This window comes from Haplochromis burtoni, unplaced genomic scaffold (assembly GCF_018398535.1).
Source record: "Haplochromis burtoni strain Fernald_Lab_line unplaced genomic scaffold, NCSU_Asbu1 Contig_265, whole genome shotgun sequence".
NCBI lineage: Eukaryota > Metazoa > Chordata > Actinopteri > Cichliformes > Cichlidae > Haplochromis > Haplochromis burtoni.
This window is the reverse complement of record NW_024582626.1, coordinates 176,327-182,731: the sequence shown is the minus strand read 5'-3', so window position 1 is coordinate 182,731 and position 6,405 is coordinate 176,327. Positions and strand designations below refer to the sequence as shown.

Below are 6,405 nucleotides of genomic sequence, written 5' to 3'. Positions count from 1 at the left end.
TTTGTGTGAAAGGAAAGAGGGAATGTGTGTGTGTGTGTGTGTGTGTGTGTGTGTGTGTGTGTGTGTGTGTGTGTGTGTGTGTGTGTGTGTGTGTGCATTGGTGGTCTCTAGTTGGGTGGGAGATGGAGCACATTGAATTCAAATTCAAATTGGCTGATTCTCCATCCTGATTGTAACAAATATCAGGCTTGGGAGGTGGGTTTTTGTTTTTGTTTTTTGGATGAGAGCTTAAGCTGAAGTAAACTTGAATGTTGATGTGCTGTGGAGTCGTTTTAGAAACACTGTACAAGTGGTACTAATTAACCCTCCTCACTGACGCGATGTGTGCAGACAGGGATTCAGATTATATTGCTCATCTTCCTCGCGAGACCTGGTGACACTGCATCACCACAGTGGATTTTAGAGGCAATGTTCTTGGAAGGGAGTATTGATTAAGAAGACACCTTTTTCCATCTGCCCAGCCCCTTAAATTGAAAACACTTTGAAGAAATGTTGGCAGCATTTATTCAGCGCGGGTGAAAACAGGATCCAGGATCCACCTTTTTGTGAACTCTTTAGACGACAAGGAAGGGAAGTGTTTAATCACACGTCTCGCTCTTGAACACAGACTGTTGCTTGTCTGCGTTTGGAGAAGCCCTGACAACAGCTCAAGAACTCCTGAGAGCCAACCCGATCTCAGTTGGCTTTATTTGACTTCGCCTTGAGCTCATTTGATTTCCCGGCATGCTTGCGCGCAACTTTTCCGTTTCTTGGGAAGTGTAAGGCACCTGACAAGATTACAACTACGAGTGGCTCTTTGGGCCCCATTCGGTTCCAGCAACTCTTCCCCCAGCTGAGAGCTGGACTCTTGAACCAAATGCTTACGAGAGGAGAGGAGAGGAGAGGAGGGGGGCGGGAACTTGCGGCTCGGTTGTTCGCGATCGAATAGTAGTTAATAATGGAATTTGGGCAAGTTGTACAGTGTGTTTGCCAGTGACTATGGAGGCGGGGCAGTTAATGTCCAAGACTCTTCCACTGAAAATAAACCTGCATGAGGGAAGAGAGAGAAGGAGAGAGAAAGGGAGCGGAGGGAGGGAGGAGGAAGGGAAAGAGCCTTTCAGCGGGGACAGAAGGGAAAGAGTCTCCGTTTCAATGGAATAAAAACTGCGCAATTTCTTTACGCACTCCCAGCTCGGATCACTCGCACCGTTGCTGTCCATGAGACGGATATCAGCAGCGCTTTCTGGATGATTGTTGGCGGGGGGGGGAGTCCGTTCCCCATTGCAACCCCCCCGCTGTCTTTGAGGCTTTTTTTTAAGGCTTCACCAGCTTGCGATTTTTTTCTTAACCCGATGGTGTTCAGATGAAGGAAAAAGAAACGCGATATGACTGTGAAGATGCAACATCACTGATGAGTGTGTTCGTCATGCCTTGCCCATGGGCGAACGCATCCACATTTTCTGTGCCGGAGGGGGGCGGGGAGGGGGGTCTGCGATCTCTGCGTGCGCAGTGCTTCCCCGTGTCATAATTTGCGCCTAAACGCGTTATTACGGACGTTGAATGGAAAGGCTTAGTATTTTATTTTTCGTCAGTGGGGGAGATGAGAGGGCTTTTAGAGGTCTGCGTCATCCCGTGGCCGTGGAAGGAGATGGGCTACTTTGCAGATTTTCCACTGTTTTCACAGCCAGAGTCAGCGCGGCACCTCCCCAGCACGTTTTGGATCACACACAGAAGGTAAGCTCTCCGTGCCTCTGTCAGGCACGCTGGCCTTATACCTAACTGTAGGGGGGTGAGACTCCATTGAAAACAACCTGAACTACAATGTCCTCTTTCGTTAACCTTGTAAAAAAAATGCGAGCTGCTTCTAGAAAACGAGTCCAGCAAACTGAAAATGTTGCACAGCAGAAAGGCGGAATTTCTGTGAGGTCTGTAGGCTGTAGTAGCCTCACGTGTCCTTCTTTTTTTAACCATAAGGACACAATTTGATGGTATTATGTAATTGCTTATAGAGCAATAGGCTGCACCGCTCCAAGTTTGCAGTGGTAAAGGAGAAGTTTCGATGTTGTTGCTGATTTGTTGCGTTTTTTCCCATTTTTATGTTGCAGACAGCTGCGTTAAAAAAAAGAAAGAAAGACCCAATTTCATATACAAACTAAAGTTGGTGATGTCATGTTTTCTACGGTAAGGAAGGCAGAGTTTACAGGAAGGTACGTCTGGAGTTGGTGATGTCGCAATCGCCGTGTGCCGATTTCCGTTAACACATTTGCAAATGTAAGGAAAAAGACCACGGAGCGTGTCCGTGGGTGTGAAATGCAGCGCGTCACTGGGATGTGTTTTGGTCATTAGTACGGGAGGGGGGTGGCTGATAAGAGCCAGCTGAATGAAATGGGGGAGGGGGGGGGCTCGCTTGTGTAGGCAGAAGGAGTGTCGCATTTTCTTTCTGAGATGTCATGTGGTGAAGTTGTGGCGGGTTCTTTACCAGGAAGAGCGTTTGAATTTTCTTCCCCTTGGATTTTTTTTTGTCTCCACCCCTCTCCCTGTTGTTCCTCTAGCACTTTGGGTACTCCGCCACTGGAGGGCAACCCAGGACAGAGCTTCACCTTTTATGTCCGTATGGAAATGAATATATTTGCGTGACAGGACCTCAGCTATGACTGTTTGCATACAGCGAGGCGAACAAAGGTCACCCAGGGACCTGCTGTGGTCTGTAATGAAGCCTCCTGAAGCAGGCAGGCTCGGCTGTGTTAAACCAACCGAACATGTTTATCATTGTTGTTGTTGTTATTTTGTTTAAATATGGGGACTCAGTTCAGTTTAAGTTAACTTCCAGATTGGTGTCTTGTTACACTATTTAGCCTCAATAACTGTAGATGTTGATGCTAGCTTGGATGCGAACAACTCTGACGTAAAGACTAAAAACAGTCTAAAAATAGTTCATATTATTTATTTTTTTTAAGGAAAAAATTATTTTTTTCTCCTAAAACCATATCTTAAAAAATGTTGTAAAAATGTTTTTCCCCCACAACTAACATCAGCCCCTTTTTCTCCTTGGAAACCCGCATGGGAAATAATGTCTCTATTTGTATGATGCTACACTTTTATGACTTTAAATCCCATGATGCACTGAGTTTTCACTGTTCTTTTCACTCCAAGGTTATTATAGTTAACTAAAAGTAAACTAAAATTTAAAACTCAATATGAGTCTAAACATTTATGTGTGTGAGACCGTGAGTCACTGCTTACCATAAATACAATAATAATTAAAAAAGACTAAACCTATTGTCCAAACAATAAATTAAACTGAAAAAAAGAAAACCCACTTTGAGAACTAACTGAAACTAAACTGAATTAAACACAAAAATTAAAAAGAAAATGAAATAAAAACTAATAAGAAAATACAAAAATATAATAACTCTGTTTCATTCACTATGTGCTTACACCCCACTCTGCATTTAATCATTAGTTATTATTATTTTTTGCTCTTTTCCTCAGCGTGTCTTTGTCCCGTCTTCCTCCCTTCACTGCCAATCAGATGCCTGGCTGCCCCTGAGCTCGGTTCTGCTGGAGGTTTCTTCCTGTTAAAAGGGAGTTTTTCCTTCCCACTGTTGCCAAGTGCCTGCTCATAGGGGATCGTCTGATTGCTCGGGCTTTCTCTGTTTTATTGTGAGTCTTAACCTTACAATATAAAACACAGTGTTGTTTTGTTTCTATTGAATTGAATTTAAATTAGGTTTAAATATTAACTCCCACAATGCAATGCATTAGAGAGGGTATTAGAGGTGGGAATCACCACACACCCCCAGATGCAATTTTTAACATTTTACAATATCCCAAGTATTGCAAATCATATATTGTGATTTATCCCCTTTTGAACAGCAAATGATATCCTCAGAGTTAAACTTGGTCAGTCGATTTGGTTTTATTCAAGGAGTTACGTCACTTTAAAACCTGCTATAAATGTTGCCATACGTCTGCTATCGGTCTGCCATTGAATTGGATCAAGTTTGCAATTACATGGAGTCTGTTTCTGATAATTGACTGTGATAAATCATTGAAAATCACATATCTGTCGACATGTACATGGACAAAAATTCATATTTAACAATTACATTTGTGCTCTGCAACCTTCCTGTTCTGTAGGAATATAACCAGAATACAACCAACTGGCAGTCAGCTGAGTCTCCTCATGTTGGCAGTCTGTCCTCATTAATATATCAGCGCACACTTATTTATGAAACATTCGACAGCCTTTCTGAGCGTGACTGCAGTCAGTCCAAGTCATACTGTGACTGTTTGTAGAAAGGTCACCTCTGCATTAGTTTTGCAATCCAAAGTGGATGTGAGTGAGTCTTCCTCCAAATCTGGGCAACCATTTACCAATTTAGTAACCACAAGTTGCAATCAGTTTCATCATCTGTCACTTTCTGTATGGACTTTGCTGTTCCAAGCTATTTTTTGGACAAATTGGTGAAATGTAAGAGCGTGTTTTTACCTCTAGATGGTGCCACACTTTCAGTCCAGGTCTTACTATTTATGGGCTTTAATAACATCTGCTAATTTCCCTGACTTTAGTGTTGGAAGGGCAGATAGGCCTCTCTGAATCACTGTGTTAAAATGCTGCTGTGTAGATGTCTGTCACTAACTGATCTATGTATACCTCTCCTGTTCACAGGGACAAAGTGAGGAGCATGGCTAAGCCTTGTCGCGACCTGTTTAAAGAGCCGCCGGCGCCCGACTGAGGCCATGAGTTTGGCTGGCTACACTGCAGGCAAGAATGAGCAAGTGCATCAGCCCCACAGCATGGAAATGGTAAACACGCCTTAGTGATGAAGGATGCTCATAGACACCTAATAGTTTTATGCATGGTTATTGCAATTAAGAGCAGTTGCTAAAACACTGCTGCCACATGCAGTTTTTGATTATTCCAAACTTCCAAAAAATATTTTAATAGTCACTTTTATAGACTAAAAAGACTCTAATATTCACCCAGTATTTGTTCATAGTATCTGACTTATAACCCGCTTTAAAATTATTCTGCACTATGTTCTATCAAACTATCAACAGCACTAACATTGATTGGTATCTGAGAAGGCTCTTAACAGAAATACTGCTCTGATCTATACTAGTATCAAATTTTTTGAGTAATCGGACAGATTCTCATCAGATCCATTGATTTTATCGGCATGTTTTCTCCTGCAGGGAGGCAGTCTGCACCTGGCCTCTGCAAGTGTCCACCTGCTCAGGTAAGACTTTTCACCTTTTACCCAGAGCCTGAACTACCAGCGCTAGCTCTACCTGCCAGCTCCGCAGTGACAAATGGGATGTGCATGAGTAAACCGTTTAGCCATGATGGAAACCTCTCTGTGTTCTGTTTGTCTGTCTTCCACTAGAGATTTTACGTTGTAGTCGGCTATTGTTTTGCATGTGTATTGCTTACATAGGCCGAACCAGAGGCTAAGTGGCCTTGAATACGCTTTAACTTCCATACATTTAAAGGTTTTCTTCTCTGTTCTGCCCTGCTGTTCGCCTGCATTTACGAGGCGTGTACCAGGCAGAGAAAAAAATGTAGTTCTGCTATTTTACTGATATAAATCTTTCTCTGTTTGCCGTTCTCACCACTGTCATGGTTGGGGCCCAGGCTAGAGCCATGCACACGTAAGCTTCTCTGTTTTACAGATGTAACACCATTATTTAGGTGTACACGCACCTAACCCTGCACCAGTTCTGTTTCATTTTCACACTTGAAACACTCTCTAGCATACCTCTCAAACACCCCCACTCATCTAGGGACAAATGCACACACGCTCGCCAAGCCTCACACACCTGCAGTGTTTTTTGTGATTCGGCCAGCTCTGCTTTATTGCATGCATTTATAGCTGGCAATGAATCCGATCCATTAGAAACATGAATTCACTACACATTACACGCAGCCTTGCTTGAGGCCGTTATTCTCGCACGTGCACGTGCACGTACATGCTGAGCAAAGTATAGCTGCAAGAGCCTCGGAGAAGGAAGCGAGACAGGAAGGTTTGTAGTTCAAATAAGAAACAGCATCGCAGCATCAAACCCAGAGTGGTGTCAAGAAGGTTTGTCAAACTGCAGAGAGTACTAACCAAGGAAATGCAGAGATTACTGCTGTATAAGAATCAAACCATGAATGGATCAACCTGTGTGAATTACACAGATTGTGGTTTAGTTGGAAATGTGTGACATGTGCAAAAGTGATGAATATTGTGGTGCTGATGTAGAGCCAGCTCTGTTTTACTGCTTTATTTTAACAGGTTTAGCATCTCCAGCAGAAGTTTTTTCAGTTCCAAGATAATCACGGCTGCCAGACTCTGGGACTCTTGCCCCTTGTGTAGATAATAACGTCGGTGGTTTGAATTTTGGGCCCAGCAGTTATGTGGTGCAGTACTGGAGTTAGAG

At 43.2% G+C, this 6,405-nt stretch overlaps 1 protein-coding gene across 5 annotated transcripts in view; it reads left to right on the top strand.

The window, feature by feature from the left end:
* The first annotated feature begins 1,079 nt into the window (after window positions 1–1,079).
* Window positions 1,080–6,405, top strand: part of kdm6ba (lysine (K)-specific demethylase 6B, a) — a 101,581-nt gene continuing 96,255 nt past the window's right edge. For 4 of the 5 annotated variants that reach the window (XM_042227510.1, XM_042227514.1, XM_042227509.1 and 1 more), the window contains exons 1-3: window positions 1,080–1,713; window positions 4,652–4,788; window positions 5,179–5,222. The gene's annotated coding sequence lies outside the window, so the exon portion shown is untranslated. Of the gene's footprint in view, window positions 1,714–3,521; window positions 3,643–4,651; window positions 4,789–5,178; window positions 5,223–6,405 lie in introns of those variants that run through there. The other variant, XM_042227511.1, reaches the window with a different exon arrangement.